The sequence below is a fragment of the Trichechus manatus genome, unplaced genomic scaffold, assembly GCF_000243295.1.
Source record: "Trichechus manatus latirostris isolate Lorelei unplaced genomic scaffold, TriManLat1.0 scaffold00003, whole genome shotgun sequence".
In the NCBI taxonomy this organism is placed as follows: Eukaryota; Metazoa; Chordata; class Mammalia; order Sirenia; family Trichechidae; genus Trichechus; species Trichechus manatus.
In genome coordinates this window covers 4,289,607-4,302,947 of record NW_004443939.1, presented here as the reverse complement: position 1 = coordinate 4,302,947, position 13,341 = coordinate 4,289,607, and positions in this window count along the sequence as shown.

The following is a 13,341-nucleotide window of genomic DNA, read 5'->3' as shown; positions in this document are numbered from 1 at the left end:
CTTGGCAAGTTTTTTAAGGAATCTAACATGCTACTCCTTATTTCAGAGCCCTAGTGGCTCAGTGGTTAAGAGCTACAGCAGTTCAAGTTCACCAGCCGTTCTTTGGAAACCCTATAGGGCAGTTCTACTCTGTCCTATAGGGTCACTATGAGTTGGAATTGACTCTACGGCGACGGGTTTGGTTTGGTTTTGGTTTTACTCCTTATTTCAAGGAGACCTTGTGGCACAATGGTTAAGCACTTGGCTGCTAACCAAAAAGGTCGGTGGCTCGAACCCACCAGCCGCTCCTCGGGAGAAAGATGTGGCAGTCTGCTTCCATAAAGATTTACAGCCTTGGAAACCCTATGGAGCGTTCTACTCTGTCCTACAGAGTTGCTATGAGTTGGAATCAACTCAATAGCGATGGTTTTTTAACTCTTTATTTCAGTGTTCTGTGCCACTTGGTGTTTCTTCACAGGACTCTGAGGCAGCTGCTCTGAGAAGTGCTTGTGTTTCCGAGGACAGAGGAAGCAGTAGAAGGACCCTTAACACATTTTCTTTTTCTTCTGCAAAAGACCCCTTTATTTTTTCTTTTCTTTTTTTTTTTTAATTATTGTACTTTAGATGAAGGTTTAGCTTCTCATTAAACAGTACACATATTGTTTTGTGACACTGGTTACCAAGCCCATGACATGTCAACACTGTCCCTTCTCCACGTTGGGTTCCCTATACCAGCTTTCCTGTCCCCTCCTGCCTGCTAGTCTTTGCCCCTGGGCTGGTGTGCCCCTTTAGTCTTGTTTTGTTTTATGGGCCTGTCTAATCTTTGGCTGAAGGGTGAAGCTCAAGAGTGACTTCATTACTAAGTTAAAAGGGTGTCGGGGGTCCATACTCTCAGGGTTTCTCCAGTCTCTGTCAGGCCAGTAAGTCTGTTCTTTTTTGTGAGTTAGAATTTTGTTCTATATTTTTCTCCAGCTCTGTCTGGGATCCCCTATATTGTGATCCCTGTCAGAGCAGTCAGTGGTAATAGCCAGGCACCATCTAGTTGTACTAAACTCAGTCTGGTGGAGGCTGTGGTAGTTGTGGTCCATTAGTCCTTTGGGCTAATCCTTCCCTTGTGTCTTTAGTTTTCTTCATTCTCCCTTGCTCCTGACTGGGTGAGACCAGTGGAGTATCTTAGATGGCCACTCACAGACTTAACACATTTTTTAAATGGAAGTCTTCAGGGCCTAGTGAACCTTCTAAAATGATCCGCCTGCTTATGTTTGTATTGTACAGAGAAACGACAGAAAAGGGCAAGGGCCCACTCAGGTCACCTGGGTTTCCATTCCATCTCTGGCCACTAACTTACTGTGTCACTCAGGTGAGTCACAGCTGTAGGGCTCATTGTCCCCATTGGTTAAATGAAGAGTTTTAATTTCCATAACCATTTTCCAGCAATGTGAGATACACTCAATCAAGAATGACTATAATCGGCAAAAGCAGCTGTCCCTGTAATTGGGAGACACCTGCCTACCACGGGTACAAGAGCCCTTACAGATCTCTAAGTCTCTGTGATTTCATAATTTAAATTCCTTGCATGCAGACAACCACACAAGTAGCAGTGATATATAGGGAGGAATTATGTATATGGAGCACATTTGGATTATGCTTAGGATGTCACACCACAGGCAGCATAAGCCAAGCTGGTGTAAACCCTTACCTGCCCTACTAGGGTCCTCTGGTTAATTAAATTTCCATGTTAATATCACTGTGTACATGATAATAGTTGGTATGGAGTTTATATTTTTAAGACATGTAAAATATAACATTGGATTATCTGGAACACAATTTAATCTACTACTGGTAACTATTGTTTTTCCAACTTTGTTAGTTTTCTTTTTTAACTAAGAAAGAAATTCCATTTCTATTGTGATAGATTGTTATTCAGCAAATACTCACTCCCTCTTTGCTCAGCCTCTATGACAGAAGTGTACTTCCCAGCTCCACTGATATGTGGACTTGCTATCACAAGCAAGTCATTGATACAGGAATTGCTTCAGCCGTAGAATGTAGGCAGAAGTAACAATATAGCAGTTCCAAGCCTAGGCCTTAAAAAGCTTCATGTGTGCCCATTTGCCCTGACCTGGTTCATGGGAAGAACATGCTGCTGGTACATTCTTCCCTTCCAGGATGGGCCCTAGCATGAGACACATGAAGGAGACTGAATTTGACCTCAGCAGATGGTGGAGTCCTGGTGGTGCAGTGGTTAAGAGCTATGACTGCTAAACAAAAGGTTGGCAGTTTGAATGCACCAGCCACTCCTTGGAAACCCTGTGGGACAGTTCTACTCTGTCCTGTAGGGTCGCTATGGGTCGGAATTGGCTCCACAGCAATGAGTTTGTTTTTTGTTTTGTTTTGTTTTTGTATTTCTCTGGGTTGCAAACTACATACACATGAACATGCACTAAACTCAGCAGTTCCAGGAAAAGCCATCATCACTACTTAGAAAATTTCAGGGGAAGCAGGTACAGTGGAGAAGAAAGGAGGCTGAATGGGTCCTTAGGAAAGGTAAGCCACCTCAGCTGACCTGCAGACCAATGAACAAAAAATAAAATGCTTAACATTGTATGGCACTTAGATTTTGTGGTGGTTTGTTTCACAACAAAAGCTGATTAATACACCTATTATGACAAGTAAAAATATCCAGAAATTATTATTTTTTTAATTACTATAATCTTCTCTCTAATCCTACCCCCAGTTAAGTAGCTATTAATAACAGTTTAATATATAACTTTCTACTCCTTTCTCTAGTTTTTCCAAGGTTTAAATCAGCAAATGCATGTAAAACAAAGCACTTAGCACAGTGCTGGGCACACAGAGTAATCACTCATTAGACATTAGCTGTTTTTATTAATATTCTCACACAAACATATATACTCAGGTAAGTTTCTTTTTTTTTTTTTAATTCATGCAAAATGAGACCATACTATGCACATGACTGCAACTTGCTTTCTTCACTTAATGATATATCATGTTATGTTCCTCCAGGGCAACTTATCTTTTTAAATACAATTAACTCATCTTTGAAAATAGCTACAAGGTATTGCATGGTTTGAATATACCATAATGTATTTTTTCTATTTCCATTTTAGAAATGAAGAAATTGAGACTCAGAGAGCTGAAGGTGCTTATCAAAATACTTGCTGCCCCTCCCTATTAGACGCTTTCTTTTACGTCTAGCTTGGGCTTGGCAATGTGACACGTTTTGACCAATGAACAGTGAGTGGAAGTGACATGTGGGCCAAAGCTTTAAGAGCCACCCCGTAGTTTTACATCTCTCTCTTTCCTGTGACCCAGCACCAGCAGTATCTCAGACAGGAGTTTTGCCCTCAGCCTGGGTTTCACAGTAAAGAGCTAAAGCCTAAATCAGGATAAAAATGTAGCATGAGCATGAAATAAACTCACATTGTTTTAAGCCTCTGAGATTTGGGAGGTTGTTTGTTGCCAAAACATAACCGAGAGAATGTTAATACAGTGTTTCAAGACTTTCAAATATTCAACGTGTTCATTATAAATATTCATCATCACTGGTTTGGCCAAGCACCAACAAGCTAGTCAATAAAGATGTTGGTTGATAGGATGATCGGAAGCAATCACCTTCTTACCACCCTAACTTCATTAAATAAATAAATAAATTGTCAGTAGCCCCCTCTCCAACTGTCAAATCACTAGGCAAAGGACATGATAGTATCACAGAAAAGATAAATCTAATTATGGAAGCCCAATAGGTTGAGGGCCATCCTTCCTGTGTGGAAGCCTCTTAGGTAGGTCAGTATTATGAGAACTTTGACCCAGTTTCTCCAGGTTGCAAACTACGTACATGTGAACCTGCAACACTGCCCTAAAGCCAGCAGTTCCAGGAACTGCCATCATCACTGCTTGGATAATTACAGAAGAAGCAGGTGCAAAGGAGAGTAAAGGATACTGAATGCAGCCTTAAAAAAAAACCAAACCCACTGCTGTCAAGTCGATTCCAACTCATAGCGACCCTAATTCCAGCTTTGCCATGTATCAGCAATGAGGGACAAGGAGGGACAGCAGGTATAGTCACAACTAGTAATAAAAAGCATTTAGTTTAATTTTTTTTTTCATTGTAAGCATAATACATGTTTATTGTAGAAAAGTTTAAAGCAACCAGAAAAACATAAGAAGGAAAATGGAAATTACCCAGACATCACAACTGTTGAGATCTTGCTGGCTAATCAGCCATATTTCCTCCTATGTAAATGCATAACACATAAGGACTTCTCTATGTATTTATTATGAATATGCATACATAGATCATATTCCAAGGCCCTCTTCTCATACTTATCCTTCTATTCTTCCTTTCTGGTTTACCTTTCATTCTCTCCAAACATGCCCCATACGTAGCAACATCCAGGCCTCTGCCCATGCACTCCCTCTTCCGAGAACACTCTTTCTCCACCACCGCTTCTTCTGACTACTCCCACTCATCCTTAAGGTCTTTGTTTACTCTTCACTTCCTTAGAGGGGAATTCTCTGACCCTTGCCCTTGCCAGATGCCTCTTTTGTATGTACCCATAGCATCCTGTTCCTCTTTCTCATAGCATTATCATACTAAACTGCTCTTGCCTCTGTATTATCTACTTTCCTTGCTACACTCCAGCTGTAAGCATGGACTGTAGCTCTTGCTCACTGATGTTTCCAGTGGCTGGCCCATAGTAAATGCTAAAAAATTGTTGAAAAAATCAAGAGAATATTTAACAATATGTGATACCTATGTTTCTTTTGAAATTCCCAAAGCACCCTGGCATTTCTCAATAAACACTGAAAGATTAAATACAGAAGGCGATGTAAGACATGGTAACATGTCTCATGAAGTTTATAAATTAGATGGGAAGAGAGCATTGACACGCAAGAAGCCTCAGTATGTACTTAAGCCTATGTTCTTTGCTTCTGCCTCTTCCACTAATTTAGTTCAAACTGGAAAGGGCAGAACAAAATCCCTAACTTCAGTTCCGCATTTATTCCTTCACTGAGGGTATCGTGCGGCCCTAATTGGAATAGCAAGACACTAGCAAATTTAACAGATATACTCCAAAATCTCACTGACTCAACCCAATAAAGTTCATTTCTCATTTAGGCAAAATCTGATGCGAACACTCCTGGTCGGTGGGCAGCCCTTCTTGTGGTCATCCGGGTTTCTTCCATCTATGGTTCTGTTCCTTCTTTTTTGTCCCTGGGGTCCCTCACATTTAACCAGGAGGCTTTATAAGCCAGGCCTGAAAGTGCCATACATCTAGGTCACCCACTTTCACTGGCTAAAACTCAGCCTCGTGGCCACACCTAATTACAAAGGAGGCTGGGAAATGTAGTCTAATTGCATACACAGGAGGAAAAGGAAGCTAGGTTTGGTGAACATATTGTAGTTCTTCTGCCACAGATGGTAAGGGAGTATCTAGTCTTCTTGAGTGATCTCAAGTACAGGTAATTCTGATTTATGGATACTGAAAATACTTGTTGTTTTAGTAGAGAAATGTCCATCTAATCAACACTGGACATGGGAAAATATCATCCAGATTTTCAAATGTTGAAAGAGAAAAAAGGGTCAGTTCCAGAATTGTAAAGTGTCGATGACCACTCTCAGACAAATCCTAAAATAATTAAAGATAGCTTTTATGAACTTTGAAAATAAAATGATGATCACTATAAGTCACTAAGGGCTCCCTAGGAATTATCATAAACTAACCTACCATTTAAATTTTTATCACTTTGAAGACTAAAGTGCGCCTAACCCAAGTCATAGTATTTTCAATAGACTCACTCATATGCATATGAAAGCTGGACAATAAATAAGGAAGACTGAAGAAGAATTGATACATTTGAATTATGGTTAGCAAAGAATATTGAATATACAACGGACTGCCAGAAGAACGAACAAATCTGTCTTGGAAGAAGTACAGCAAGAATGCTCCTTAGTACTGAGGATGGCGAGACTCCGTCTCACGTACTTTGGACATGTTATCAAGAAGAACTAGTCCCTGGAGAAGGACATTATGCTTGGTAAGGTACAGGGTCAATGAAAAAGAGGAAGACCCTCAACTAGATGAATTGACACAGTGGCTGCAACAATGGGCTCAAGCATAGCAACAACTGTGAGGATGGCACAAGACCGGGCAACATTTCCTTCTGTTGTACACGGGGTTGCTAAGAGTCAGAACTGACGTGACGGCACCTAACAACAACCTAACAACACAACCTAACATAGTATTTGCCACGGTCTTAGTCATCTAGTGCTGCTATAACAGAAATACCACAAGTTCATGGCTTTAACAAATCGATGTTTATTCTCTCACAGTCTAGTAGGCTAAAAGTCCAACTGCAGGGTGCCAGCTCCAGGGGAAGGCTTTCTCTCTCTGTCGGTTCTGGAGGAAGGTCCTTATTATCAATCTTCCCCCAGTAGAGGAGCTTTTCAGTGCAGGAACCCTGGGTCCAAAGGATGCGCTCTGCTCCCGGTGCTGCTTTCTTCGTGGTATAAGGTCCCTATGTCTCTCTGCTTGCTTCTCTCTTTTATATCTCAAAGGAGACTGACTTAAGACACAACCTAATCTTACAGATTGAGTCCTCCCTCATTAACATAACTGCCTCTAATCCCACCTCACTAACATCATAGAGGTAGGATTCACAACACATAGGAAAATCACATCAGATGACAAAGTGGTGGACAGTCACACAATGTTGGGAATCACGGACTAACCAAGTTGACACATATTTTTTGGGGGACACAATTCAATCCACAACAGCCAGATAGTATTGAATGTCTACTATATGCCAAGTATAAGAAGGGAATCTAATTTAGATGGGGGAAGAAAGATACGGATATCAAAGAAAGTATCTTTAAATGTCATTTAACACCTGAAAGAAGAGGGAAATTCACCAAGGAACAGGGAAGAGATGGGAGGGCTCATATAAATGTTCTTAGGCAAGGAACAGTTTGTCTTGATTGAGGAACTAATGAAGGCCAGTGTGGGAGTCACTGGGGTTGGTCATCAAATACTTCCAGCTCTCTGCCTTCCAGGCAAATAGGATTGCACTTCCTGGTCCCCTTGTGGCTGGGTGAGGCCAAGGAACTCATTTTAGCCAATGAACTGTGAGAAGTAACATGTGACGTTTTCAGGCCAAGCCATTTAATTCAGGCTAAGACCCTTCAAATCTCTCTTTTCCTCTCCTATGACATCTGTAATTTTGCCAAAAGTAGATGCTCCATCAGCCTGGGTCCCAGAGGAAGACAACATGATCAGAGGCCCTGCCAACCCTTGATGGACGTGAAGCAGGAGTGAGAAATAAAACTTTTTGTCTAAGTCACTGAAATTTGGGAATTGTTTTTCACTATAGTATAACCTAAGCTATCTTTACTGATACAGTCACAGCCAGTGTGAATGCAGAATAGTGAGGGGAGAACTATAGCTATATCAGGCTGGAGAGGCAGGCATGGCTCAGGTCACATAGCATCTTATAGGCAAGGTAAAGGTGCCCTTAAGGAGGCTGTAGCAGGGCAGTGTAACATGTTCCAACTTAAACCAAAAAAAAAACCCAAACGTAATGCCATTAAGTCGATTCTGACTCATAGCGACCCTACAGGATAGAGTAGAACTGCCCCATAGGGTTACCAAGGAGCAGGTGGTGGATTCGAACTGCCGACCTTTTGGTTAGCAGCAAAGCTCTTAACCACTGTGCCACCAGTGTTCCAACTTACATATATTAAAAGAAGATACTATTGCTAACTGACTAATAAAACACCCCCTTAATTCCACTATAGAAAGAGCAATAAGAAAAAAAAAATCCATCAACAAGCTTTTATTGGGCATTTTCTATCCTTCTATGCATCAGGCATTAAGCATTAGAAGTACAAAAAAGAGTAAGACACAGTTCCTGGATCTGGAGGTGAAGATGTAAAAAGACATTTGCAAGAGCATGTGATAAACATCTTTTTTTTCAGGTATGTACCCAGTGTGGTGAAAGCCAAATAAGAAACTAACTATTTGGGAATAAGGTGGGGGATGGGGTGAGGGAAAGCTTCAGAGGAGGTGATAATTTGAGCTGGGTCTTGAAGAAAGAGTAGGAGTTTTCCAGGTGAGATTTTAAGGATAAAAAGTAAATGGGAAGACAGAAAAATGCTACAGGAATGGGAAATGTTTGGGGTGGCTGAGACACGGAGGAATTGGGGAATGTGTAGGGCAGGGTGTGGTACACTGCGTTACTCGTCACAAATACTTGCTGCCTCTCCCCAGTGACATCAGGCTTGGCCATGTGAACTGCTCTCAGAAGCTGTAAGAGCCAGTATGTGCTTCACCATGCTCTTTTCTCCCTGCCATGACAATCAACAATGTTCCAGAGAGAGAGTGCTCGGGTTAGACTGGGTCCTGAAACAATGATGTGTGTGAAGCAGAGACACAGCTAACCCATGATGGACATGTAGTATAAGTGAGACATAACCTCTGTAGTTGTAATCTAGTAAGATGTTTGGATTGCTGCCACAATATAACCTAACCTATACTGAAGTGTGCAATTCCAGCTCTCTTCCTTGCACATGGTAGACTGCACTTCCCTATACCGTTTAAGTTAGGCATGGCCATGTGAGTAGACTTGCCCAATAATATGTAAATAGAAGTAATGTGTGTCATTTCTGGGAGGAATCTTTTAAAGCCAATGTAAATTCACCATGCTTTTTTTCCCCTGTCGAGGTGATTGGAATGATGTGGAAGCATGTATTGAGACGAAATCTTCTTCAGACTATGTCTGTGAGTGAGTACATTGAGCAAAGCCCCTCTAGCAGTGAACATGTACCTGCTCTGCTCTCATCTCTTCTTGGTGGTATTGAGGTCCCTATCTCTGCTTGCTTCTCTATCCTTTTATCTCTTCTAAGATAAAAGGTGTAACTCAAATAAGGGCTTGACTTGAATAAAGGTGATAAGGGTAGTGACGAGGGTAAGGGCAGTGACTTGAGTCAAACCCTCTAGTAAGGTGGTTACTCAAGATATATTCCACCTTAATCCTGCCTCATTAACATAACGGACAACTCACTCCCAAATGGCACCATAACCACAGGCATAGAGGCTAGGATTTACAATACATGAAAAAATGGAGAATAATTACATCAGATCACAAAATGGAGGACAACCACACAATACTGGGAATCATAGCCTAGCCCAGTTGATACATATTTGGGGGGGACACAATTCAATCCATAGCATGGGGTAATGAAATAATAATAAACACAGCAACAATAAAACTATACATTTGTTTAAAGGGCACCATAAGCCCTGGCGGCGCAGTAGTTAAGAGCTTGCCTGCTAACCAAAAGGTTGTCAGTTCGAATCCACAAGCTGCTCACTGGAAATCCTATGGGGCAGCCCTACTCTTCCTATAGGGTTTCTATGAGTAGGAATTGACTCAAGGGCAATGGTTTTGGTTTTCGTTTGAACTAAGAACACCATCACCCATCTGTCAGTTTGTCATACTGTGGTGGCTTATGTGTTGCTGTAATGCTGGAAGCTATGCCACCAATATTTCAAATACCAGCAGGGTCACCCATACTGGACAGCTTTCAGTGAAGCTTCCAGACTAAGACAGACTAAGAAGAAGGACCTGGCAGTCTACATCTAAAAAAAGTGGCCAGTGAAACCTAATGAACAGCAGTGGAACATTGTCTGATATAGCGCCAGAAGATGAGCCCCTCAGGTTGGAAGGCACTCAAAATACAGCTGGGGAAGAGCTGCCTCCTCAAAGTACAGCCAATCTTAATGACGTGGACAGGATAAAGCTTCAGGGAATTTAATTTGCTGAGATGGTATAACTCAAAATGAGAAGAAACAGCTGAAAACATCCATTAATAATTGGAACGTGGATGGTATGAAATATGAATCTAGGAAAACTGGAAGTTGTCAAAAATGAAAACGGAATGCTTGAAGATCAATATGCTAGGCATTAGTGTGCCGAAATGGACTAGTCCTGCCCATTTTGAATCTGACAATCATATGGTCTACTATGCTGGGTATGACAAATTGAAGAGGAGTTGTATCACCTTCATCATCAAAAAGACCATTTCAAGATCTATCCTGAAGTACAACACTGTCAGTGATAGGATAATATGCATACGCCTACCAAACCCATAAAACCCATGGCTGTCAAGTCGATTTTGACTCATAGTGATCCTATAGGACAGGGTAGAACTTCCCCACAGGGTTTCCGAGGAGCAGCTGATAGATTCAAATCACTGACCTTTTGGTTAGCAGCTTGAGCTCTTAACCACTGTGCCACCAGGGCTCTATACACCTGCAAGGAAGATCAATTAATATGACCATTATTCAAATTCATGCACCAACCACTAAGGTCAAAGATAAAGAAACTGAAGATTTTTTACCAAATTCTGCAGTCTGAAATTGATCAAACACGGAATCAAGATACACTGATAATTATTGGTGACTGGAATTCGAAAGTTGGAAACAAAGAAGAAGGATCGGTAGTCAGAAAATATGGCCTTGGTGATAGAAACGATGCTGGAGATCGCATGATAGAATTTTGTTAAGACAGAGTTATGCATTGCAAATACCTTTTTTTCAACAACATAAACAGTGACTATACGCATGGACCTCATTGGATGGAATACACAGGAATCAAATCGACTACATCTGTGGAAAGTAATGATGGAGAAGCTCAATGTCATCAGTTGGAACAAGGCCAGAGGCCAACTGTGGAACAGAGCATCAATTGCTCCTGTGCAAGTTCAAGTTGAAGCTGAAGAAAATTAAAACAAGCCCATGAGAGCCAAAGTATGACCTTGAGTATATTCCACCCAAATTTGGAAACCATCTCAAGAATAGATTTGGTGCATTGAATACTAATGACTGAAGACCAGACAAATTGTAGGATGATATCAAGGACATCATATAGGAAGAAAGCAAAAGGTCATTAAAAACACAGGAAAGAAAGAAAAGACTAAAATGGATGTCAGAAGAGACTCTGAAACTTGTTCTTAAATGTAGAATAGCTAAAGCAAATGGAAAAAATGATGAAGTAAAAGAGCTGAACAGAAGATTTCAAAGGGTGGCTCGAGAAGACAAAGTAAAGTATTATAATGAAATGTGCAAAGAACTGGAGTTAGAAAAACAAAAGGGAAGAATACATTCAGCATTTCTCAAGCTGAAAGAAGTGAAGAAAAAATTCAAGCCTTGAGTTGCAATATTGAAGGATTCTATGCACAAAATATTGAACAATGCAGGAAACATCAGAAGAAGGTGGAAAGAATGCACGAGTCACTGTCCCAAAAAGAACTGGTCGACATTCAAGCATTTCAAGAGGTAACATATGATCAAGAACTGATGGTAATGAATGAAGATGTCCAAGCTGCACTGAAGACACTGGCAAAAAACAAGGCTCCAGGAGTTGACGGAGTATCAATTGAGATGTTTCGACAAATGGATGCAGCACTGGAAGCACTCACTCATCTATGTCAAGAAATGTGGAAGGTAGTTACCTTGCCAACAACTGGAAGAGATCCATATTTGTGCCCATTCCAAAGAAATGTGATCCAACAGAATGCAGAAATTATCTAACGATATTATTAATATCGGGGACTTCCGGCAACATGGTGCTCTAGGCAGAAGCATCATGCCGTCCCTCCATAGCAAAGGTCCGAAAAACTAAGCCAAACAGAGAAAACAGCAATCCTGAAATACTAAACATCAAATGAAGAGCTAAAGAACTCAGCCAAGCACCAGATGGAATAAGAAACTGACAGAGAACAAAGAGCAAGGAGACATACATGGAGAGGTCCCCCATCAGATAATGCAGCACGGATCTGCCATCTTGGACTCCTGTCAGAGACCAGCAAATAGGGGGTACGAGAAAGCAGCTTCACGGAACTTCCAGGAGCAGACAGAACAACCCGTAAATAGCGATATACGCTTTCCCACCCCCCACCTTTCTTCACCCCCACTCGGCCTCCTCTGATTGCCACAGCCACAGTCTCGTGGCTGGGAAACACAAGCTGCTTGGATTCCACCCACCTGCACTGGCCAACTCCCTGAGTGCCATTTTTTGGCTGCTGGAGTTGCTTTTTTCTGCTTCTTTTGATTTCTTCCTCACCTCTCACCACCTCCCCTTCCTTTTGCTCAACTACCGGGCTCTGTGCGCCATCTTTGCTTCTTCCTGAGGGGCTGTGGAGCGCTGTTCGAGTGTGGAACTGCTTCCCAGTCCATGCTGCCACGCTGGTGGGATCCCATGGCTTTTATTTGTTTGTTTCCAATTGTTCGTTTTTTTCTTTTTCTTTTCTCGAGTTGGGAGCCCGTTCTGGCCGGGCAGTGCTGCGCAGCTTGGGACCTACCCACTCAGCTTGTGCAGATACACAGAGGGATCCCTGACAGCATATCTTTTCTCGTGGTGTTTTTTTTTTTTTTCCCTGTTTTTTTGGGGGGGTTTCTTGTTCTTTTTTTTTTTTTAATTTGTTTTGTTTTCTTTTCCCTCTTTTTCCCTTTTTGTCTTTCTTCATTACTCAGTTTCTCATCTCTCTATACGTTCCTTCTCTTCCTGTCCCCTGGATATCTGGCACTGAATACCTCTACACCTCCTAGCCAGGCTGTACTTCAACACCTGGGAACAACTTCCCCAGACCTTGTAGCTGTACTGGTGGGATCCCTGGGAGCTTTGCTGTTCTTTTTTCTTTCTAATTTTTATTTATTCATTCTTTTCTTTTTTTTTTCTTCTTCTTCTCCTTTTTGTTTTTCTCCATTTCATAGTCTCTCATCTCTCCACTCCAACGGTAAGCTCCCCTAGCACTCTTTTTTGTCTGTATGTTTTTGGCTCCTGTTCCTCTCTCTTCTCTGCCATACCCATCTTAGCTCCACACATCACAATCTCACCCCTCCATCCTGCCTACCTGCGCCGTGCGCTTAACATCACACCAGCAAGCAGCACAGGCACGGCCTACTGGAAGCTGCCCTGCACTGATTACCGACCCACCCTTGTGGCTGTAGTAAGTGCCACAAACAACCCATCCCAGCAACTCCTCTTCAGCTAGACCTGTCCTGCTGTACCATATCTGAGCAACTGACCCTGCCAATTGGAGAAGGAGGCAAAAAGTATCATGTCCACAGATGCGCAAACAACAAAGGACACACAGACCGCCTTCTCAGACATAGCCAAATTAAAAAAAAAAGGACGAAACAAACAAGTCTACAATCAATAAATGAGAAAAATAACTACTGAATGCCCTGAAGACAGCAGACAATATCAAAACATTTACAAAAACAGGACAGGATGGTTCCAGTAGGCGACCAAAATAAGACACCAGATGACTTTCCA